We start from the raw sequence: 25,848 nt of genomic DNA, 5'->3' as shown, positions 1-25,848 counted from the left end.
GCTAGAAGAATCACTGACCTGGAGAAGGGCTTCATAGGCACCCCCTCCTCCCCATTTAATGCAGGAAATTCTAGAGCTACAGCATTTTCATCAGATGCTGTTAAGCTTCTTTCTGAAAACCTGTCTGAAAACCAGGAAGAGCCCACCCATTCTGCAAATCATTTGTTCCCTTCTTAAACTGCTGTCATGGAAGTTCTCCTAATGTTTAACCCAGTTCCAATAATGTAACCCCAAAAGTCTTGAATTATGGGACAACAGAGAAGGAGGTTTACATATTTTCTGTGATTAGAAGAGTCCTGGTTATTCCTTGTATTTCCAAATATCTTGATTCCTATGTAGTCATTTCTTTCTCCAGACTAACAGAATTAGTTCCTTTAAACCATCCTCTTTATGGACAGCAAACTATATATTTATTGACTCTACAATTTCCATATTCTTTATGGGAAGTACATTGCCCCAAAATAGGGCTATACATAAAATGGGTGAAAACACGGTATCCTATGAATGTTACTTCTTGAGATCTGGACGGTACTGTTCTGCTAATGTAGCCTAAAACTGCATTAGCCTTTTTTGCAGCTGCATCTCACTGCTTGAGATTTTATTTCCTATATTTCAGTGATGGCGAACCTTTTTTTCCTTGGATGCCGCAGGTGCGTGTGTGCCGACACTCATAATGCAATGCCCCCCCGTGCTCCCCCGCCCACTGTGCATGCATGTGCGACCCCCCACGCTCCCCCTTCCCCCCATGCATGTGCATGTGACCCCCGTTCTGGTGCTAGCAGGCCTCCCTGAAGCCTCCTGGGACTAAAAACGTGGAGTGGGGGGGCACGCCGCACTCCCATGCCCCATTTTTGTGCTAACAGGCCTCTCTCAAGTATGAGGCAAAAAACGGAGGTGGGGGATGCACTGCACCCCACCCCCAGTGCATGCACACCTCCTACCCTCCCCCCACATGCACGTGCAACCCCCCCCGCCGCACATGCACACGTGCCTCCCAGCAGAGACCCAAAAATCAGCTGGTCGGCTGGAGGCATGTGGGCATGCACGGGGGAGCTGACCTAGGCATTACATTAAGGCAAGGACAAGCTTGGGGAAGCATAAATAATGTTCCTTTGAAGGCCTTTGGGGCATGAGTGGTTTTGCAATGCCAAACCCAGGAGGGAGTACATTTTAGCCTTTGGGGAAAAGATCAGATGGTATGCTGTATCTCAAGGGGGTTTAACATATCAACATTTACCTTTTATTTAGCAAATTGTTACTAAAAACCATGCTGCTGAAAGTCAATAATTTTGCTGCTGAATTTTAAGGACATGATCTCAAGGACTGGAGACTCCAACTTGGGAGCAAATGCTTACAGGCTATGAGTTGACCAAACGTACTAACACTGATTTGAACTTGAAACGTGACATAATTCAATGTACAGAAAGACTGGAGTGTCAGTCAAATTCATCTAGATTCCCATCAACAAGTCTTTGACTTCCACGATATGCATTCAACCTATGGCAATCTATATACACATCTGGACTTTGTACAATGTAAGGACTGCTTGATCTAGGATCAATATAGTAGCCTGATTTTCCTTTGATGCTGTGGGGCTTGCCAATTAATATCCAGCTTAGCTATTCTGCTGAAGGAATCCGTGAAAGCAGTTTTGCAGCATTTCCTTTGCACTGCAGAATGAGCAGTTTTCCATTGTTGGGAATTGTCAGACTTAAGAATGGTTGAGAAAGGTTCCCAACGTTTGGTTCAGAGCTCACTGGTGGTTCAAAGATATGGCAGGTGGTTTCTTGGTGCAGAAAAAAAACATTATATATATATTAATGAACAAACTCTTTTGAGAATGTTAAATCCTGCAAGATTTTGGTATCCTCAGCCAAAATCTCATAATATTTCAGGATTATGGGAACATAAAACCATGGGTTTAGCAATCTCATGATATTTCAGTCCTATTATTATTTTTTCAAATACATTGATTAATTAATGGAGATCCACTTTGGAGAGGGAAATATTTGTCGTGATGCTGCAAATACTTTATTACTGAATTCTAGCTAGAGGATCTTCAAAAGCTTCTGATAGTGATGCTCCGGTCCACTAAAATGGAAAGACTGGGAAGTGCTTTTAAAGAGCACTTGAACCTTTATTGAATGACATATCTCTTTGGGGTCTCTCTCCCTATTTAGATTATCCTCATCCAGATAAAAGACAGAGAAAAGCAAGGTAAAGAAGCCTATCACAAAAATGTGATGGTATTTTGTAATTTATTTTTGTCGAGCATATATAAGATAACAGGTAAAAGTATAAACATAATTTGAATACATGAAAAGAGTAAAAAGGAATAGTAGGACAGGGACAGTAAGCACACTGGTGCACTAATGCATGCCCCTTACAGACCACTTAGGAATGGGGTGAGGTCAACAGTAGACAGTTTAAGGTTAAAGTTTTGGGGGTTTAGGGAAGAAACCACTGAGTCAGGTAGTGCATTCCAGCCATTGACCACTCTGTTACTGAAGTCATATTTTCTGCAATCGAGTTTGGAGCGGTGTACCTTGAGTTTGTATCTATTATTTGCTCATGTATTGTTGTGGTTGAAGCTGAAGTAGTCATTGACAGGAAGGACATTGTGGCAGATAATTTTATGTACTATGTTTAGGTCAGACTGAAGTCGGCGTAGTTCTAAGTTGTCTAAGCCCAAAATTTGCCCATACCTTATGGTGGCATAAGGTATTTTATTGTGGATAGAGGAATGGAGGACTCTTCTCATGAAATATCTCTGGACTCTATTATTGTATTAATGTCCGATATGCAGTGCGGGTTCCAAACAGATGACCAATATCAAGAATTGGTCTAGCAAATGTTTTGTATACCCTAGTAAGTAGTACAATATTACCAGAGAAGAAGTTACGCAAGATTAGGTTAACAACTCTTAATGCCTTTTTGGCAATGTTGTTATAGTGGGCTCTGGCACTTAGATCTTTAGAAATGAGTACTCCAAGGTCCTTGATAGAATGAGGGTCATCTACAAGGTCATGTCCATCTAATTCGTATTTTATGTTTTGATTTTTTTATTTTTTTTGCCAATGTGCAAGACAGAGCATTTGTTGGTTTAGATTTGAAGTTCCCACTTGTTAGACCAATCTGACGCATAGTCAAGGTCTTTTTGAAGGGTAGTTGCATTGTCGGTGGTGTTGAATAGTTCAACATCATCAGCGAAGAGAATGCAGGTGCTTTTAATATGATCACAAAGTTCTTTTATATAAAGTATGAAGAGTGTTGGATTTAAAACACTGCCTTGGGGAACACCACTATTAACAGATACAGAATTTGATAGAGCGCTTCCTGTTTTGATCACTTGTTGCCTGTTTGACAGTAAGGCAGCTATCTATTTATGTAGGAGTTCAGAAATGTCATAGGAAACTGATTTGAAGATACAAATAGGGCAACAGAGTTGGGACAGAATTTGGCAACAAAGAGTGTTGAGAAATATGTCAGTAAGAATAAAAGAGTATTATTATAAAATGGTATGGAGGTGGTACTTAACTCCAGTTAGATTAAGCAATATGAATCAGCACTATTCAGATAACTGTTGGAGAGATTGTGGGGGAAAAGGAACATATTTACATATGTGGTGGGATTGTAAATTTGTGCAAAAATTGTGGAAGATGGTGTTTAAGGAGATTGAAGAAATTGTAGGAATAAAGGTAGAAGAGGCACCAAAGGTAGCATTACTCTCACTATTGGAAGATATAAAGTGTAAAAAAGAGACTAAAGAGTTGATAACAAATTTGTTGACCGCAGCAAGGTTAATGATTTCTAGGAACTGGAAGACACGAGGTGGTTATTGTTTGGAAGAATGGTATAAGGAAGTATGGGATATTGCCATAAATGATAAATTGACTTGTAATATTAAAGTAAGGAGGGGCATAATGAAAGTAAATGAATTCAATGGAATCTGGAAACAGTTCCTAATATATGTGTATTCTGGAGGAAGGGGGATACCACCACCAGAAGAAGCGTTAGGATTTTGGAAGCAGGAATGATCCCGAGGGGTGGGGGAGCACTCGTTGATTGTTTGTATTGTGTATATTGTTATATATTATATATTATGATTCATGTATGTTATGTATGTTAATTTTTTTTTATATATATATATATATATATATATATATATATATATATATATATATATATTTTCTCAGGTTTTCGCGGGTGTTTGTATGTAGGTCTTTGGTTATTCGGGTCTTCTCCCATGTAAAATTGGAAGTGTCTTGGCGACGTTTCGACGAAGTCTCATTCGTCATCTTCAGGCTGGTGTTCTCGGCTTCGTGCTTCCAGGAGCAATTTGCAAATTGCTCCTGGAAGCACGAAGCCGAGAACACCAGCCTGAAGATGACGAATGAGACTTCGTCGAAACGTCGCCAAGACACTTCCAATTTTACGTGGGAGAAGACCCGAATAACCAAAGACCTACATATATATATATATATATATATATATATATATATATATATATATATATATATATATATATATATATATATATATATATATATATATATATATATATATATATATAAGAAATGTCATAGGATTTTAGTTTAGAAGTAATTTGTTATGTACCACTGAATCAAAAGCTTTACAGAAGTCTATTGCTTTGCCCTGATCGAGATGTGTAATCCATATTTTTTTGCAATGTAGTAGTTACAGGATAAATTTTTTTCTGAAACCAAATTGTTTGTTGGAGAGCAGGTTGTTTGTCTCTAGGTGGAGGGTAATAGATTGGTTAATTTTCTGCAATTTGCCACAATTAATCATCTGCATTACCTATATCTACATGGCCAAATCCTAGATAGAAGGACAACTGAATTAATTGGAACTTTATTTTGATTAATCAGGTTCAGAAATCTGCCCTGATCAGACAGTTTTAGCGTCCAAAGACCACTCAAAAGCTTGAGCTATATTTTTTCCTACAGACTTCCAACCAACCTCCTTGGCTGAGCACTTTCTATCTACGTGTCAGTGTTCAGAAAGAGCAACAGGAAAATATTTCTGCCTTATGGTTACAATAAGGATATGATTGTTCACATGAGACAACTGAGTTCTATATTTATCCTGTCTCTAATTTGTCTGGATCATAAATGCTTATTAAGTGTGTCTTATGCATTTAAACTGAACGTGCATTAATGTATTATATCCAACCAAGTTACAAAGGACTCACAGCTGTGTTACACTGCATAAGTTTGCCATACTAAAGATATGAAACTAGCACAAACACACACCATTCCCTCCCACTTGGCTGATTTCGCCCCTCTCAAGTTGGAACAATTAAATATGAATCAGCCTGAAAAATTATTACATTTTTATTCTACTTTTTTCCTATCTTTCTTCTAAGACATATATTGCAATGTTCTGTTCACATATATACTAATAATAAAATGTGTATGTGTGTGTGTGAGAGAGAGAGAGAGAGAGACAGAGAGAGAGACAGAGAGAGACAGAGAGCGCACATTGGAAGAAGCCACAATGTCTGGTTTTCCCTTAATACGTTGTGTCATGCTGCCAATAGAGATTGTAAGTGAGGATTGAGTTGTTGGGTTTTTGGTGTTCTCTGAGCTTGCTTCGCTTCCTGAAGATGTTTCCTTACCAGGCTAGGTAACATCACCAGTGCATGGAGGAGTGCTGTTTGCTGGCTGTTTATATGTGAGAAATTGTCCTACCAACTCTGATTGGGGTATTATTTCCTTGATTGCTTTTTGGGTGGGGTATTGTTTCTTCTTTGATTGTTCATATTTATCTGGTGCTGGTTCCTGCTTATCTGGGTACTGGTTAATAGGTGGTGCAATGAGGAAGAGTATATTTTGGTCTGTTTACTTCTTTCCTTGATCTTAGTTTGCTTTCTTTCTTGAATGGCTCATAGATGAAACTTATCTCAGTTATCTGTTATTTGTTAACGGCTGATTCATTTAAGTGCCATGCTGTAGGAATTCTGGAACTGACTTGTTCTGAAACTTTAGTTGAACTTGTGGTTGAACTATGTGGGGCAACAGACAGAAAACTGAGAGGGCACATCCACAAACATCAAGCAGTAGTGTTGAAAACTCCTTAATCTCACAATATACTGACCATAAATTTTAAGCTGGGGAAGTTCTAAGTTTTCCACTCAAGAAACTATTCATCCCCCCCCACCCCCGCCGCTTTTCTTAATGTATTAAATATGCTGTGCCTTTCAGGAAATTGTTGAAGTCTTGGTTGTCTTCCTAGGCCTTGGAGACAGCCTCTTTCCCCTTTCAGTTTGTTTGGTTTAATTCAGTTTGGTTCTTTATTGTTCTTCTCATCTGTTGTATTTTTCTTTTAATAAATTGGTTTTCAGTTGTAAGCTACCCAGAGTTGTTTGGAAATTGGGTGGCCAAATAAATAAATAAATAAATAATAGGCTGCCAAATGCTTTCTGATTGATATTACTATGAATTTTCTGTGGCAATTACACCTTAAATGTAATTTAACTCAGTGTGGCATAATTTTCACTAGACATGCATATAAGATTACATTCTATATTTACTCCCGAGGAAGTCCTTAACTCTATATGATATACTTTCTATAAAAGCACACAGCGAGTACATATGCATCTTCTAAACCAACTTTCATCAGTTGTACTCTGAAATTAATTTGTTGTCCAATTCAGAGGAACATGATTCTTTTTATTTGGATCAACTAAAAAATAAACAATCTCTTGTGTTTTTCAGTATTTCTCATGGCAGATGATGAGGAAAAATACAGCATAAAAGAAAATGAAGAACTGCGGGCCAAAAAAGTATGTAACTAAGTGAGCTAATAGAATGCTTGTAACTGGGACTCCTCCATCATGACTGACTCATGACAAATTTTATGTAACAATCGTACTTGCTCTCTGGGTTTGACAGCTTTCTTTTTCCTTTTCTTTGTCTTTGCCTCACACACAGAGTAGCAAATTCAACCAGAGTTGATTCAAACAAAATAACCTCTGACTCAGTACCATTTCCTCATTTTGAAGATTTTAATTTAATTTAATTTCCAATTTATATACCGCCCTTCTCCCTGAGGACTCAGGGCGGTGTACAGCCAAGATAAAAAACATAGGATACAAATATTAAAACATTTAAAAATATATATAAATTTTGGCCCGAAAGTTAAGAATCACAGACTAATTAAAAGAATTTAAAAATTTAAAAATTTTAAAAATTTCTTCTTAGGCCAACCCGGCTTGTTGAAAAAGATGGGTTTTCAGGGAACGACGGAAGGCATTGAGGTCCTGGATTCTTCTTATCTCCGGGGGCAACTGATTCCAGAGGGTAGGAGCCCCCACAGAGAAGGCCCTCCCCCTGGGGGCCACCAGCCTACATTGTTTGGCTGATGGCACCCTGAGGAGGCCCTCTCTGTGGGAGCGCACGGGTCGGTGGGAGGTCGTCGGTAGCAGCAGGCGGTCTCGGAGATAGCTAGGCCCTATGCCATGGAGCGCTTTAAAGGTGATAACCAACACCTTGAAGCGCACCCGGAAGACCACCGGCAGCCAGTGCAGCTCGCGCAGGAGCGGTGTTACATGGGAGCGCCATGTTGCTCCCATCACTACCCGCGCTGCTGCATTCTGGACCAGCTGGAGCCTCCGGGTGCTCTTCAAGGGGAGCCCCATGTAGAGAGCGTTGCAGTAGTCAAGGCGAGAGGTGACGAGGGCGTGAGTGACTGTGCACAAGGAATCCCGATCAAGAAAGGGCCGCGGACTTCCGGTTTCCTTGTCTTCGGCGACGGCGGCGCTCTTTGAAGCTCCGCCAGCCCCGCCGCCTGTAGAGCCGCTTCGCGATCGAGAAGCGGCTCGAAAACTTCAAAATCCTGAGGATTATTGGAGGAGAGATAGCAGGGTACAGGTCGAGCCCCTGTAACCCCCCAGGGAATTGTTTCTGGGGAGGAAACAGGCGCGGCTCCCTTCCAACCTGCTGAGACTCCGGGCGGCGTGGGACGATTCTGCTTCTGCAGAACAAGCCGGCTGCAGGAAACTTAAAGCGAAAGAACCAGCTTTAATAAACAGCGAAACTACCTGAATCCTGAAATTTGGAAACGCAAGTATTAGCACTTTGTTGACTTTTCAATCTGAGAAAATGCGAGTGAGTGAAAGTGCTTTGAAAAAACATGGCGCCTAGCTTCAGAGTTAACGAGCCAGCGAGTGTGGATTGGTGAAGTTACTTTGTTTTGCTACAAAGTTTCCAAGTTGCTACTAAGCTGCCTTGCTTGTTACAAGAGAAATAACTCGGAAATTTTTTCCCTTTTCAATATTGGACTTTGCTTTATTTTAACCCTTGTTTGATCAAATCTGGGGGACTTTTTTAGAAGTCTTTGTGCAGGAGGGAAAGGAAAAGGAACCTCCCTCTTTAGAAAAACTAGATCACGAGCCAGGATGGCTTCAAAGAAGCAGGAAGGGAAGGCATTAGGGGGGGGATCCCCCACACACAAACAGCAAACGCAACTTCCCCCTGCTCAACAGTTACAAACTCAGAAAAAAGAATTTGATGTGGCAGATTTAAAAGAATTTATTTCTAAAACTTTGGATGATAAATTTCAAGAATCACAACAGGAACTTCAAAAATCACATCAGGAATTTTTGCAGGAAATTAATGAAATTAAAGACATGGTGAAACAGAACCAAATTATGGTGACCAAAAAAATATCAGAAGTGGCGTCTGGCCTGGCAGATTTTATTGGGAAAGTTGATTTTAAAGTTGAAGAATTTAAATCAGAAGTTAATGTTAGGATGAAAGACAATGATTATAAAATTGATGAAGTTGACAATAAAATGCAGAGAATTGAAGATGAGATTGTTATGATACAATTCCGGGCGATGGAATTTGCCATACGGCTTCGGGGAATTCGAGAGGAGGAAAGACAGGACTTGAGACAAGTTTGCTCTGAAGCCCTGGCTAAGATTCTACAAGTTAATCCTGATTTGGTATTTCATAAAATAGATAAAATTTACAGAGTGAACTCTTGGGTGGCCAGGCAAAGACAATTACCCAGAGATGTGGTCATATACTTTACTGAGAGAGAAATTAGAAATGATATCCTGCAAAAATCTTTCCACACCTCTATACAAGTGGGGGGCTCACGGCTTGTAATTTTTAAAGAGTTACCTCCTAAAATGCTGAAAGCTAGAAAAGAATTTGGTTTTCTTGTTAAGGAATTGAAAAATTTACAGATACCCTTCCGGTGGGATGCACCAGCTGGGGTAATTTTCAGATATAAGGGAGAAGGATATCGGTTGAATACCGTGGAGAAGGCGCAACACTTTTACAGTACTATTTTTATGGAAAGAACACCATCTCCACGTACATCTACAGTTCTGGAGATTAAGGAGAGTGAAGAGAGGCAATTGAAAGAACAGTCTAAGCAGGAATTAGAAAACGTGCAAGGTGCAGAAGGAGGTATTCTGAGTGAGCCATCGCTGGATTCTTCTCCAATTTTGGATTTGATTCAGTTGACTGAAGTTAAAGATCAACGTATAACTAGAGCTCAATCCAAGCTACTTAAACAGAAGCAACAACAACAACAGGAAAGACAAGACAAGAAGGCAGTTAAGAGCACTGCACAAGAGATTGGCGCTATGGGAGGAGCGAGATCGAAGCTTGTGGATGAACTTCAAGCATATTGCTCCGCGCTCCATGAAGAGGTCAATGACCTTTAAGTGTTTATCTTGGAATGTCAATGGGTTGAATTCAGCACAGAAAAGGAAAAAATTATTTACATATTTGAAACAATTTAATAATGATATAATATGTTTACAAGAAACGCACATTACAACTCAAGATCAAAAATATTTGATAAACTCAAAACTAGGAGCACATTATATATCTTCAACTTCGCAGAAAAAGAATGGTGTGGTTATTTATGTAAATAAAAAATTAACAGCAAAAGTTATAGAAGTAGATCAAGATGGTAGATTTGTAGCAATTGAATTGTTTACAGCAAATGGACAAATTCTTTTGATTGGAATTTATGCTCCCAACCAACAACAGGATTATTTTTACAAGATGTTACATACTAAAATATTGCAATGGGACTACAGATCTATTTTAATTATGGGAGATTGGAATGGAGTAATTGATTCTAAATTAGATAAAAAGAGCTTGGCAAAGTCTAGAATTAGATTACCACAGACCTTTTTTGATATGAAAGAAGATATGGAACTAAAAGATGTTTGGAGAATACATAACCCAAATGAATTGGATTACACTTTTTTTTCTGATAGACATAGATCTTTTTCTAGGATTGATTTTATCTTGTTGTCAAATGATCTACTTGTTAAGACAAAAAGAACAAAGATTTTTCCAAGAATTTTGACTGATCATAGTCCTGTATGGATAGAAATCGAGATGGATAAGGTTGAGAGACGTTCTTGGAGATTAAATGAGAACCTGTTTAGATATGAAAAAAATATAATAGAACTTAAAAAGCATTTGAAAGAATTTTTTGAAATAAATTTGAATAAAGGTACCCCAGTTGAAATTGTTTGGGATGCAAGTAAAGCTTATATGAGAGGGGTACTTATCTACATGAATTCTAAACATAGACTGTTCCGACAAAAGAAAAGATCTGAGTTGGAAATGGAAATAAAGAATAAAGAACAGTTACTTATTAAAAACCCAACAGATGAAAGAATACGAAGTGCTATAAAACTTTTGAAAGATCAATTCCAAATGCTTATGGCGGAACAAGTTGCAACAAGTTTACAATACGCGAAGCATAATACATTTTGCAATGCTAATAAACCGGGCAGATGGTTGGCTTACACATTGAGGAAAAAACAAAGTATACGGACTATTGATAGTATTGATATTGGAGGGAAAGAAATCTTTCAACAAAAACTAATTAAAGAAGCTTTTGTGGATTATTACACTAAACTATATGCCAAAGATGAGGTGCAGAATGGACTTATAGAAAAATATTTAAAGGATAAGAGAGTTACAAAAATTACTGATCAACAAAAGGAAAGAATGAATTATCCTATAACAGAGGAGGAGATAACAGCAGCAATTAAACAGCTAAAAACAGCCAAAGCTCCTGGCACGGATGGTTTGACTGCAGTGTACTATAAAACTTTACAAGCTGAAATGGTGGGACAACTTAGAGATTTATTTTGCAATATTCAACAAGGGGGTAAAATACCCCCATCCTGGACAACTGCTTATATATCTTTGATACCAAAAGAACAAGTTGGTCCTAAAAAACCAGAGAACTACAGACCAATATCTCTTTTGAATACAGACTATAAAATTTACGCGAAGGTATTAGCCAACAGGTTGATGCCAGTAATCCAAAAGGTGATTCATGAGGACCAAGCGGGATTTATTGAGGGTAGATACATGAAGGACAATGTAAGGCAAGTAATAGACTTATTGGAATATCTTGATAAGAATAAACAGATTTCTGCAGTGCTGGTCTTTTTGGATGCGGAGAAGGCCTTTGATAGAGTGGATTGGAATTTTCTACTAAAGACTTTAAAAAAGATGGGCTTTGGGGACCAGTTTACACAGGCAATCTCAGCAATTTATCAAGAGCAAAAAGCACAGATTATTATTAATGGAAGTTTGACGACAGAGTTTAAAATTGAAAAAGGAACAAGACAGGGATGTCCGTTGTCCCCACTTTTATTTATTTTAACATTGGAAGTCTTGCTAAATACAATACGGGACTCAAAAATTTTGAAAGGCATAATGATAAGGCAAGAGGATTATAGAGTAAAGGCATTTGCAGATGATCTGGTGGTTACCCTATCACAACCAATGGAATCAATAATCTTGATGAACGACATTATACAAGACTATGGTAGAGTTTCAGGTTTCAGAGTGAACTCAAAAAAGACTAAAATGATAGTCAAAAATATGACACAAGATCGTAAATATGAGTTTGAAAGGAGGGCAGGTTTTGAAATTGTACCTAAGGTAAAATATCTTGGAGTTCAGGTTGCAGAATCAAACATGAAATTGTTTCAAAATAACTATGAGGTGTTGTGGCGAGAGGCTCAGAAAGACATGGAGACTTGGAAAAAGCTGCAACTGTCTTTACTTGGAAGAATAGCAGCAGTTAAGATGAACATTTTGCCAAGATTTCTGTTTTTGTTTCAAATGATTCCGGTGCTTAAAAGTGATAAACAACTGAAAGTTTGGCAAACTGGACTTAATAAGTTTGTCTGGAACGAGAAAAAGCCGAGAGTGAAATTGAAAATTATGCAAGATGTTCCAGAAAGAGGAGGCCTTAAACTTCCAAACCTACAGTTATATTATGATGCAGCAGCTTTAACTTTAACAAGTGATTGGTTTGGAAGTAAAAAGGCTGGAATATTGAATGCAGAAAGTTTTGATCTTGAATTTGGATGGCATGCTTACCTATTTTATGATGACAAAGTTGATAAAGTATTTAAAAGTCATATACTTAGAGACTCTTTGATGAGAGTTTGGAAGAAGCACCGACTCAAATGGGATTATAAAATACCGCTATGGCTGGATCTTGGTCATACCTTGTGGAATACAAATATAATGTCACTCGGGGGGTTTTTATACAAAGAGGTTCTTTTTACAGATGCGGGCAGATGGCAGTTGAAGACATTGCAGACACTGTTGGACGAAGGGATTAATTTAACCTGGTTACAATATAATCAATTACAACTGAGATGGAAAGAGGACCAAAAAACTGGTATTATGTTGCATGAGGAAGAATTGGTTAGACATATAAGAGAGAAAGGTCCAATGCATATTAAAAGGCTTTACAATGTTTTGCTAGGGCCGCAACTGGCGAATCAGGCGAACCTGATAAAAGGTCCCCCTGGTAACAGCCGTCAGATGTTCCTCCAAAGACAGCTGCCTATCCAGGAGGACTCCCAGATTGCGAGCCCTTTCAGTGGGGGCCAAAGACTCGCCCCCAATAGTCAGTGATGGAGTCAACTGACTATATCGGGATGCCGGGAGCCACAGCCACTCAGTGTTGGAAGGGTTGAGCCTGAGCCTGTTCCTCCCCATCCATAAGATAAGATACCCCTTAAAAGTTCTAACAAATGGTTCTACAAATCAGATGTTAGTATAATAATTGTAGGTAGAATTCAAACTGAATTACTTGCACTTTTTTTAAAAAAAATAACATTCTACATTAGCCTCAGTGTGATATTATTACAAGCTTTTCTCTACCTAACTCTGTTTATTAGGAGTGGGAACTTGTAGGCTTCCAGAAATTGCTGAACTGCTATTTTCAGCATTCCTGATTATAATTTGATGGGCATTGGAGTCCCAATAGGAACATCACAAGCTCCCCATAGTTCCTATATCATATTATGGTAGAACTGAGGCAGGATATTTAGACCATCAAATCCACTCTTGGAATTGAGAGTGCAAACTTCCACATGAAAGCATCTCTGAAAATTTTTCAATATGTCCTCTTGTTAAAGGATCCCATGGGGAAAAAAAATTTTCCCTGGTCATTAGTTCTACTGTTGAACTACTGTAATTCTACAGTTGAACCTTACTGTTAAAAACATTTTCCAAATATTCAACTACAATCTACCTTACTGAAATTTAACACCATTATTCCATATCTGACAATATGACTCAACAAACACTGGTTGGTCTTAGTATTTGTGTATGTGTGTGTGTGTGTAACATGCCTTTAAAAGTACTATTATATCTTCAAGTCTCTCTTTACAGAACTTATAGGGTCCTTATCACCATCATTTCCTTCCTTCCTTCCTTCCTTCCTTCCTTCCTTCCTTCCTTCCTTCCTTCCTTCCTTCCTTCCTTCCTTTCTTCCTTCCTGTTTCAGTTTACTGTCTTATGAAATACAGAAGGAATTTGTGTTGGCATGGTATGGTATTATATTATGCAGTGTCTTTTGTATTTTTATAGTTCTTGTTTCTTTGTGACAACTGTTCACTTTGTAGCCTTGGTAAATTAGTCAATTCCTTTTCTTACTTCTAACAAATATTATGAAAGTTTGAAGTAAGTTTGAAATATTTCAATGGAAGCTCCTGTAACTAAGCAAGGATGAATGACCCCAGTAATTAAATGGATGCCTTGTGGACTTCACTTCTATACAGACAAAATTCAGCAGTGGACCTCATGGTCTTTATTAAGACAGGATATGGAAAAAGAGAGTGAGTTTCTCTCTACCGGCACCAGTTTTGAACTCTAAAGTCCAGACTTTGTCATTATCTGCCAAAGAGGAGTGCAGGGCTGGCTTTCAAGAGAACTGTAAATATCGCAGACTAGCAAACTGTAAACTTGTCTTGCATGTCTAACAAGTTAAAAAGGAACGGAATGCATTCCAGCTGGCATCGTTGCAAGCCTTCAGACTGCAGCCATTTATTCAAGGTAAAAGGAAGGAGAAGGAGCAGCAAATGAGAGTAGCAACAGCCTGAGTTTTCCACTGCAGGGTGCTGGCAGACAGCAGATCTCTAGGCTTTGTACAGCCAATAAAACCCTTAATAAAAATCATACTTTCTTGCTTTGCAGCTGAAGCTGTTCATGCTGTACGTCTCTAAGAAGCCAAATCCAGACCAAGTCTGTAGTCGACAGCAAACTGAGCTCATTGGCAATGTTGATATGGTACCATAAGTAGTGTTCCTCAGATCCCTCAGCTTAGTTTATGTGTTGGGCTGAACTACTTTCAAGACTCTCCCTCCCCCCACCTCTCCCTCTCCCTCTCTCTCTCTCTCTCTCTCTCTCTCTCTCTCTCTCTCTCTCTCTCTCTCTCTCTCTCTCTCTCACACACACACACACACACACACACACACACACACACACAAATGCACCAAAGAGTGCATAATGAAATGGTCAAGATAACTGCTGACTGTTATCTTTTCTTAAACTGTCACTTTGATGTATTGTAGGAAGTGAAAGAGGAAGTTGTCATCTCTGTTCTGCTGTTGAGAACACAGCTGTCTATCCCACCTAGCTAAAAAAAATATATTAATAAATCTGGCCTAATATTGTACTGCAAATACCATTTTATTTTTTTTAATTTTAAAAAACAAACTTTATAAGATTTTTAAAAAAGATAAAATTGTATAAAACATTCACAACCTTAAAATACAATCAACAGTATTAACAAACAAAGTATATATAATGTATATAAGTACACATATATACAAAAACTTATTTTCCTTTTTTTTCCCTTAATGATGGTGTATAATTATTACTTTTAATTTCTTACTAAATTTTACTAAATTTACTAAATTTTGACTTTACCTTCTTTTCTATTGGTTTATCCATTGGTATGAATGCAAATACCATTTTAATTTTCTCCAATGTCCTAGAGGAGCATTATATCAGGACCATTAAAATGATGGTTGACTTGATTTCAGATGTTGGGGAGTTCGCTTACGATATTGTGGAAGTACAGCCTCTGGATTATAGAGGCAATAAAGGCACTGGATATGATTGCATTTGAGTGGCCTCTTCTCATTTGCTGTGAAATGATAAAAGAGAAATATAAAATAATGTGGATGAAAACAAGGAACTTATATGACTGGACATGGACATATGTTCTGATCTGAATCTATACCATGATGCTAAAAATGGTAAAGCATAGCACAAGTTCAAAGAAATCCTAAATTATATTGCAAGTCATTATCCCAGTCAGCTTTTTGGATTCCCAGCCAATGCACAACTCCAAGCTAAAATAGATGGGGGGGGGTTTCCCTCCCTGAAAAATAGAAGGTCAAAAGCTCACCTCCCCCCAAAAAAGTGCAGTTCATATTTTAAAAAGTATTCTTGAAGGGCATTTTGCAGATCCAGTAAAGGTGGAGAACTATGAGGATGAGTTAGTCTGAGACACACCAGGTGAACTGAAGTAGTAATCCTGTGTTTTGCACTCCAACACAAGGGTTTAAGCTGAAGTTGCTGGGCTTGTGATCAACACTAAAACAAGTTTTTAATTCTCTGCATTATTTTTTCACCATAGTGTTGCTATGAACTTGATTAGTCTTCTGGGATCCATAAACTGGGTTCTTTCACAATCACAAACTGGCAACCGCAAACATTATCTTCAAGCTTTCCAGAGCACAAGGAGAAAGGAAATAGTTTGTTACTTTTGGCAGAAAAGTTATGTATTCTTCTAGGGAAGAGAGACATGGGATACTTCCATAATGACTGAATAAATTCTTATGTAAGTCTGAGACTATTTTGATTCCAGCCCTGTACCAGTGCCAAACACCTTTAAAGGTATCTTTCACTTCAGCACAATGAATCCTCTGCTTCTCCAGAACATTTTTCTGAAATAAACTATTTTATTATACTGAACAACAGCAACAGCAGTAACAACATGGAAATTACTTTATAGCTATGCTTCCACAAGGAAGCAAACACCACCTTATATCTAGCTGAAAAGTCCATTCAAGTGGGAGAGTTTGCTGAAGGAGAACTGGGAAGTTGTGAATTTTGCCTGAAAATTTAGACAAACAGTTGAATAATGCCTTCTGAAATAAGAATCCAGGTGGAAAGGTTTAACCATATCCTAGTTTAGTTTCCCAAGTCATGGATTTTATTCTAACTATAGATTTTTGTGCCACTTTGTACACATTTTGAATGTTTTCATTTTTCCATAAGAAGCAGCAGCCTAATGATGAAGATGTGTTGAGTTACTAGTGTCAAAATCCCCCAAAGCTTGCCAGTGCTTGGAGACTGTAAAAAGTGTAATTCAAAACATCTGGCAAACACCAGGTCTCCTAGGCCTGCATTCTGATCTTCCATTGGTTACTGTGCTGTTTTTCATACAAAAGGTTACTCATTCCTGCTTCCCTTCATGTTTTCTGGATTGTCCCAGACCATTAGGAATAGATTTAAAAATTCATATGACCACAAAGATCATCATCCCTGAAATTTAATAGAGAATTATTCATTTAGGTAGCTAGAACAATTAAAAACATAAAAATACATAAAAGTAAGCAAAGAACCACATAATATCAGGAACAATAACTCATATATTGCATATTAATGTCTCCTTCAATTTGAGTAATTATGAAAATAATAATTATTAAAAATTATGAAAATCCTGATCATAGCAACCATTAGCCTTCTACCCAGTAAGGAACATAGAAGAGAAAAAAACCACAGTAAAACTAGTAACAAATCCAAATTTGTCACCAAATGTGTCCCCCAAAAGGAAGGTTGCTTGGCTCTTTCCTGAAAATACCTCTACATTATGGCTCCTTGGGCTGGGTCTTGACCCATTCCAAGGCAAGACAATATTCATTTCTAGTTTAGAGATGAGCTGAAGTTTTTGAGATTTCCTGATTAAGAATTAGAAAGAAGGCATGAATGACTGGGCTACAGCTCAGTCTTGTTCTGCACTAAGAATAGACTTTGAGTCAAGGAAACATCTAGTCTTTGCTAGATGATTCTTGATGCCTGGTCACTTTTAGGTTGTTCTGACTACCCCAAGTGGCTTCTGGTGGTTGAGCACTCCTTGCTGTCTGACATGCCACATAGAGGTAGCAGGATTCCCTTGGGCTGAATCAATAGTGGGTTGCTCCCAGTTCTGTCCGGGTCTATAGAACCGGTAGTAAAACCGGTGGGAGGCCCCGCCCACCTGCCACAACCAGTTGATCCCATTATGAACCAGTAGTAAAGGTAAGTAGAACCCACCCCTGGGCTGAATGGACCAAATTTCGGTTACAGGTTGAATTCATTGAGACTGGAATCAAGAATGTGGGTCGGTTGCTGCAGTTTGGATCTTGCATCAGGTTCCTTGGGTGCCTTCACTTGATTCTCCTCCTGGTTGGAAAATATTCCCTCACATCGGGACAAAGCACTTGTCACAAGCATTCTCAGAAACACTCATTGATTGAGTTCACACTTTACATTTTTAGCTGCACATTTGAAAATATAAAGCGTGTAGTGGGCCACAGACTGGAAAAGATTGGGATTTGGTGAGGAAAATCAGATGAAGCAGATTAACAACTCTCTATGCTTATTGTGGCTGAGTCATAGGCATATGGAGAGGTGGGCATATTTAGTACATTTTTCCTGAACTAGAAATAAATTATACAGTGTTCAGAAATTGTTCCTGTAACTGTTCCTGTATAAGAAAAAGAAAGTTTAGTTGTCATGCCCACACCATAGATCTGAGAGACTCCAGTCAATTAAGATGAAAGAGGAGATGTAAGTAATATAAATATGTAGGTGGTAAGACAAGACTCACACATCTGCATGCAACCCAACAGCCACAAAAGAACCAGATCAAACACTGGATAGCTGGAGCTAATTTATGTGGGTTAACATCTCAGAACAATTCGGCAATTGTTCTACAAGACAAGGGTGGGGAATTTATAGGTAGAGGCTGTGACACTCTTACTTTTCTGCTAAGGATTTGAGTACCGGTTGAACCTGAATGCAAAAATAAGGCCTCTGAACAAAATAATGAAATATCTGACATCCGAATCTTAAGGAAATGTTTTTGAGAACTATCACTGTGAAGTGGTGAATAATAGGCGGAAGAAACAACTCCTATTTTTTCTAATTTATTAGTGAGAATATTGCTTGGTTTCTGGTCTTGGTATACATCATGTTCCACATTTAAGCTTTGAAGACATCTTTTTAAGGGGGGGAAGGGTCTGCATATGGATTGGCATGTAGTTGCTTCCCCTCTTTCAGCCCAATTCATCACACAGGGCGATTGTTGTGAGGAAACTAGGATTAGGAAGGGGTATTGGGTATGTTCACAGCCTGGAGTGATTTACTAAAATAGATACCACAAGCAAGGGAGACCTTTTGGAAACTTTTGAGCAGAGCTATTGAGCTATACTTCCATGGGAGTTTTGTACCATTTTACGATAGGCTCAGGAGCTCTCTAATTTCACCATGTTGGATATGATAAACAGCTGAGTTTGTTTGTTTGTTTTCTATAACCACCCGTCTCAGTGAATGATTTTGGGGGATTTACAATAATTTATGTCTAATGCAAAAAGAGGGCAGCCCATTCCAAAAAATAATGTGAATACTATCCCTTAGTCCAGTGTTCTATTTAGTAACAGCTTTCAATATCTTGTCTAGATTTAATTTCACTCATTCATTCAACTCTATAATTAAAGCTATTGATATAAGTGGGTGGTTGCAAAATTGTCAGTGCACTATAATTTCACTGCCACAGTTACAGGGACCTTTAAATGAAATAGAGGCTTCTGGTTTTGCATCTGGAAAGCTTCCATTCATGGTAACTTCTCAGATTATTCTATATATCTATATCTATATATCTCGTCTCTATATCTCTATCTCTATCTCTAATTAATCTATCTATCTATCTATCTATCTATCTATCTATCTATCTATCTATCTATAAATCTAACACATTGGAAAATACGGAGCATGGGGTTAGCAGTTTTTATTTTATTTTATTTTATTTTATTTTATTTTGGTATGAAATAGGTGTTTTTTATGATTTCAGAACCAGAGGTTAACTCACAGGGGTTGAGGTTCTGCTTGAATAATTTACTTTATATTCTTCTGTTATTCATCCCTCATCAGTTTGATTCAAATCACTAATTTCTCATAGTTCAATACAATATTCTGATTTGATACCATTTGAATTGATTCAAACTGAAATTTAGTTTAGAGAAATGTATCTGTACATTCAACTCTGATGATTCGGTTTAAGAAAAAAAAAGGAAGCTCAAATGAATTGCCTTCAACAAAATTTCTAAATCAAATCTTCACAGAGTTTCAGTGAGCACTGACTGATTTGTGACGGGAAAGCACGTGCACTGATTGCCCCAAGACATTCTTCGTATCTTCTCTATGCTTCAGGATTAACAGAGGTAAAAGTAATTGCAATTTAATTTTAAAGAACCTGGTGAAGAATTGGATGATAAAAAGGGTGTGGTATGAAAGTGACTCTCATCTTCTTATCACATGCAACTTGTATATACATACCATATACACACATAGACAATGGCTCAATTAGCAATTTTAAACCCTGGACATATTTTTACATGTCTAGCACTTTAGTCAGCCAAGCCTGTGTAAATAATTCCTACATTTGTTTTAGTTGTAATATACAGTAGTATATTACTGTATATTTAGTTGAAATATACAGTACATGTAATATTTCTCTTCTCCTACAACCCAGAAGAATTTCAAATATATTAGAAACAGATGAATTTGACTCTATGTTGAGCCACAATTAGAACTCTTTGCTAACACTAAATTAAGAAGATACTCTTAAGTTTACTCAGTTCACATGTTCAGTTCACTTAAATCATAGCACTACCATAACATTAGGAGATTATTGATGCTGCTGTGCTGCTTAATACGGTCACGCAGAAATGAGCACAGGTAGGGGTACATCAAATGGACTAATCCATGGGATTGAAATTTGGGGGAGTTGTGGCTGATTCAGTGCTGCCATGGTTTTGTTGTGTTCATTTTATCCTCATTTTCAGTGTTCCCTAACATCTTCCTGGCTGCTTGCATAATCTCTCACTCACTCAATCCCCCACCTAAGGGAAGGGAAGAGGATTTCTGATGCTTCAGCTTCCGTCAAGGAAACTCAGTGGGAAAGCCAGCAGGAAGTTGGAAGTTGCTCCCAATCCCACTGTTGTTGTTTTTTTTTTGTTGTTGTTGTTTTTTGCCTGCCTTTAATCATTCTGTTTCTCGGTTTAGATAAACTAATATCTCTGAAACAATGATCCAATGGGTCATGAGTTGTCTAGTGCTATATTTTAAATTTAAAATGGTAACACAAACACCTTTAATAATGTATGTATATGTGGATGAATTAGTTAAGGGATACTGCACTGAATACCATGACTCTTGGTTAGCTTTCACATCCCTAAGAGCTGGCAGCAAATATTTTTGCTGTTTTTGTACCAATCTGTGTAGTCATTTGGAGCAATGCTTCAGCCATTAGGCTATTCTTCTACCTGACTCCTTCACACAACAAGTACACATTAGGGCAATTGCCTTCTTAGATTAATACAAGGTCACCAAATGGTGCATGGGTTCTCATATTCTCCACAATCCTACAGTAGGAAAAAATATAAATTAAAAAACAAACAAACAAGGAGAAGGGAGTTCTAGAGTCCCTAAAAGAAATGCCAGGCTTTTCCCACTCCATCTGAGAGAAACAGAGCAGCAACAGTTCAGTAATGATAAATGAAGTAACTTTTTTAAAAAATCCAAAAGAGAGACACACACATTACACATAAACAAATGGTTCCTTTAATTGTTTATCAAATTTAGGAAGGAAGTGGAACTCAGACAGAGAGATCCAAAGTTGCTGACCCATCATATGACATTCCTTTTCAGAAACAACAACCGCAGCCCTCCCACGCAGGAAACAACAAGAAAGGTCTTGACGCGAGCTGAGGACATCCTAACCACACCCTGGAGGTGGCAAGTCCATCCAAATTGTTACCAGGAGATTAATAAAAACCACATATGAAATTGATTTCAGAGTGTAGGAGGAAACATTTCTTTTTTTATAGCAAATGTCTATGACCTATGGTAGTCTGAAGCAATATATTTCAGTATATTTCTTGAATAACCTTAGATATCTGCAGTCTTATCATATTCATATAAAACAAATAAAAGTATCCAGGTTTCACATATACTGTATACATGTTAGATATACAGTACATACATAAATCTTAAGAAACTTCTTTTCTTCTTCTTCCCCTCCTCCTCCTCTTCTTCCTCCTCCTCCTCCTTTTCCTCCTCCTCCTCCTCCTGCTCCTCCTCCTCCTCCTCCAACTCCTCCTCTTCCTTCTCCTCCTTTTCAACCTTTTCCTCCTCTTCGTCGTCCTCCTCTTCTTCCTCCTCCTCCTCCTCCAACTCCTCCTCCAATTCCTCCTCTTCTTCCTCCTCCTTTTCCTTTTCCTCCTCCTCCTCCTTCTCCTCCTCCTCCTCCAACTCCTCCTCTTCCTTCTCCTTTTCCTCCTTCTCCTCCTCTTCCTCCTCCTCCTCCAACTCCTCCTCCTCCTCCTCCTCCTCCTCCTCCTCCTCTTCTTCTTCTTCTTCTTCTTCTTCTTCTTCTTCTTCTTCTTCTTCTTCTTCTTCTTCTTCTTCTTCTTCTTCCTCCTCCTCCTCCTCCTCCTCCTCCTCCTCCTCCTCCTTCTTTCCACTTTTTTTCATATCAACCAAGTATTGATCCATTGGTTGTGGCAAGATTGACCAACTGGCTAGTTGTGCAAGCAAGATGTTATGGGCTGATAGAGAGTGACTGGCCCGAAGTCACCCAGCTGGCTTTCATGCCTAAGGCAAGATTAGAACTTACAGTCTCCTGGTTCCTTATTCACTAAAACCAAACTGGCTGTCTCCTTAAAAAATTGTACATGCCCAAATTGATTATGTAATTATTGAGAAATTAAATTCCACTCCCAGAGCCAATTCAGGTGACCATTACAATGAGCCTTAGCTCACATGTTAAGAGAGGTTCAGATAAATTTAAATATAGGTTTCCTTTCATTATCCTGGCTAATTGTCATGAATAAAACCCAGTGTAGTTCTTTGTAGGTCAGAAGTGATGTTATATGTGGAAAGCAAACCACTCACAAGATAGTAGAATAGTAGGTAATTCCTGCTGAAGTAGGAATGTTTGCTTTATGCAGCTCAACAAATATTAGCCCAACAAGTATCTTGTATTTGTTGTACCTGTGGGCAAATTTATTTAGTCTGTTCATGACCTCTGGAACAAAGGCTTCAGAACAATAGTTGTTTGTCAGGTCCACAACTGAAAAGGGTTACTAAGGGGAATATATTCTCCTAAACCGGGGAGAAAAAAAATTAGGTTATCTATTTCATACCCCATGTCAATTTTTAAGAACTTCAAAATCCTTTAAAACCCAGTGCTTAGTCTGGACTTGAAGATCTGAGCAGTCATCATCCTAGGCCTAGTTGGGCCAAGATAAGGATATATAAAATATTGTTATCCATTTAGCCTCTGACATGCTATAGTACTCTCACAGGACTCTGTTGCCTGAGATGTCATGTGTGGTTTGTTTATCATAGCAACCATGAAAGATATATGTTCATTTGGAACATTACAGATGAAAAGTTGGGGAAGGGTGTTCAGCAGAAAGGTTAAATAAAGTTTATACCTTCTTTCTGGGAGTAACTTTTAGCTTAATCTTTCTGAATTGAATATTTGGCTTATGTTACTTCTTTATTTTCAGTCCTTCAAGTTAAATGTCTAAGTTGGCTGTTGATCATATGTTGGCGGGGTGTCTGTAAAGGACCCAATTGTGTGATCAAAGAACATGAAAAGTGATGAGACTTCAATCACACAATCACAGTGGTTGTCTTATACCCCTCCTGTGGTTGACCTTCTATGGTTGTGACTGTGATTTTCAGATCTTGGAGCATCAGTGATATTGTTACTTAAGAGGTAAAATCTGACAGCTTTGGATTTCACCCAGTGTAAGCTTGGCCGGCTACTGTCAAAACCCAGGGCAACAGCAGCGATGCTGATCAAACATAAGTAGTACAAAAAATGTGAAGACAGAAGCAGACTTCCTACCAGTGACTGCACTTCAGTTGGTTGATGGCTATACAAACAAAGGCCAAAAAGCAATAAAGGTGATAAGGATGAAGGAGCACTGTTTCATAATAACACTAATACTGGTTATGCAAAACTGTCTTTTGTAGTCGACCAGGGTCAACACGTTCCTGGCAACCCCTTCAGGGAAGGATGAGGCTTTCCCCAGACTTTGATGCTAGAAGAAAGTCACCTCCAGGCTGTGTAATTCTGTTCTGTGATCAGGGGCAAATGACAGGATCACAAGTAATCTAGTCACATGGCTTATTTTAAATTTTTTATCATTCTCTGCACAAATTTTCCATTTCAGAGATGTAATCTTTTTCCTAGATCAGAATCATCATCAACATCATTCCCATGTGTAATAATAGAATGTCAGCCTTCATATGTCATTACATGCTTTTTAACTATCACACATGGAATCCAGATGGCAAATCATAACTCTAAATAAGAAAACATGGCTTGGGACATTCAGGGCACATTCGTTATTCATTGTTCTTTGATAGGATAAATCCAGTTTGGCCTGGAATGAAGCTGAAAGTTGGATTTGTTGTTTAAGTTCCTAAATAAAATGGAACTTGGCCTTTTTCAATCCTTATTACAAACAGCAAAATAGAATCTTCCAGCTAGCCCAGTTTATGAGTCACATTATTCAAAAAGCTTCCTTCTGATAGCTTTTTAGTGAGGGCTTTTTTGTTTTTGTTTTTTTGCACAATGGGCAAAGGTAGCTGAACCCTTCTCCACCGCCACTCAGAGTTGCCTTGAACCCTGAGATGATCAACAAATAAATTTGATAAATGAACAAACAAACAAACAAACTAGAGTATGAGGTGATAGAATACTCCAGATTAGATTTTTCAGTATTGCAGCTCTAACGGGTTCACAAGAGAAAGTTTATTATTCTATATTTATTAGCTAAAAAAAAATATTGCCATGACTGAATCAGATCTCAGAGGCAAGATCTGAATCAACTTTGCATCACCTTGAATGCAGTGAAGTAATTTGTCCTTTCTGCTGAACGGTTGATCTCAAGGGAAATACATGAACAGGTATGTGAGGGCCAAGGAATGAGAAGGGAGAGATCTCTCTCTGCATTATTGGGCAAGGAACCAAAACAAGGAATCACTGAATTCTTTCAAATTTGTCATTGATTAGAGCAGGGGTCTCCAACCTTGGCAACCTTGGTTGATTAGAGTAATGCTGGCAGGGGAATTCTGGGAGTTGAAGTCTGCCAGGCTTAAAGTTGCCAAGGTTGGAGACCCCTGGATTAGATCAATGTTTCTCAACCATGGCAATTTGCAGACGTGTGGACTTCAACTCCTATAATTCCTCAGCCAGCTATACTGGCTGGAGAATTCTGGAAGTTGAAGTCCTCACCTTTTCAAGTTGCCGAGATTGAGAAACACTGAATTAAAGAATAAGTAGTCTTAACGGTTGAACCTGAAATTCTGACAGCAAGGAGCATAATTGATGAAATCAGAAACACATTAAAAATGCCATTATATTCTCAAGTGTTCCTTCTTTCACAGAGTTACAAGACTGATCCTTGCACAGTATAGGCCTCACCATGACACACATGAACCCTTATGCAAAACTGGCCTTAGGGCTGTCCATGGGGAATATATCATGTGTCATACCACAAGTCAAACTCAATTACACAGAGTATGCTTTTTAAGAGGGAAACAATTGATGTAAAGCCAGTAATTAGAAACAATTTCAATGCTTATAAATAGGTTGATGCAATCATCACACGAGTACAATGGGTGATGGGTGAATTTAAATTCAATGGGTGAATTTAAAGCAACATTTCCCAATATCATTTTTACTGATTTTACAGACTCTTTCATTCTGTTTTTCCTTTTTTTTATTTGTTCATTTCTTTGATCTTTTTCATTTATATAATTGGATGCATTTTTCTTTGGAAACATAGCAAACAGAGATGACATTAATATTAATTTGATGTTCAGAATTGGTATAGACATTTATAGTAATTTCTTCAGATAATAACATAATTCTCTACATTTAATTAATTTTAAATTTTACAGTAATTATATTTACCGATACTTTATTATCTGCTCTGTCCCTTTCTGTCTTCTATTTTTAATTTGTGTAGCTCTTCTGTTCCTTTAACTACTCCAATAAATAAATATTTTTTAAAAAAAAAAAACTACCAAAGTCAGCTAGAGCAGAGTTCCCTAATCTTTCTGGATTTGTGGCCGGGGCTGGGGGGAATGGAGATGATTCCGCGAAAGAAGCTGGCAAGCATGCATGCCAGTGGTGGGTTGCTCCCGGTTCGGTCCGGTTATATAGAACTGG

The 25,848-nt window shown here is 38.2% G+C and overlaps 1 long non-coding RNA gene across 3 annotated transcripts; it reads left to right on the top strand.

Annotated features, from left to right (window-relative positions):
* The first annotated feature begins 5,482 nt into the window (after window positions 1-5,482).
* LOC117678358 (uncharacterized) lies at window positions 5,483-21,447 on the top strand. 3 transcript variants are annotated; one of them, XR_015732643.1, is made up of 4 exons: window positions 5,483-5,568; window positions 6,741-6,808; window positions 19,718-19,816; window positions 21,306-21,447. It is a non-coding gene; the product is annotated as an uncharacterized LOC117678358 (long non-coding RNA). The 3 variants fall into 3 exon arrangements; XR_009621629.2 differs by lacking the exon at window positions 5,483-5,568 and adding an exon at window positions 5,573-5,697; XR_015732642.1 differs by lacking the exon at window positions 5,483-5,568 and adding an exon at window positions 5,573-5,728.
* The last annotated feature ends 4,401 nt before the right edge of the window (window positions 21,448-25,848 follow it).

The sequence above is a fragment of the Pantherophis guttatus genome, chromosome 2, assembly GCF_059756535.1.
Source record: "Pantherophis guttatus breed Tessera chromosome 2, ASM5975653v1, whole genome shotgun sequence".
Taxonomy (NCBI): domain Eukaryota; kingdom Metazoa; phylum Chordata; class Lepidosauria; order Squamata; family Colubridae; genus Pantherophis; species Pantherophis guttatus.
The sequence above is the reverse complement of the archived record's forward strand: the minus strand, read 5'-3'. Positions and strand labels throughout refer to the sequence as shown.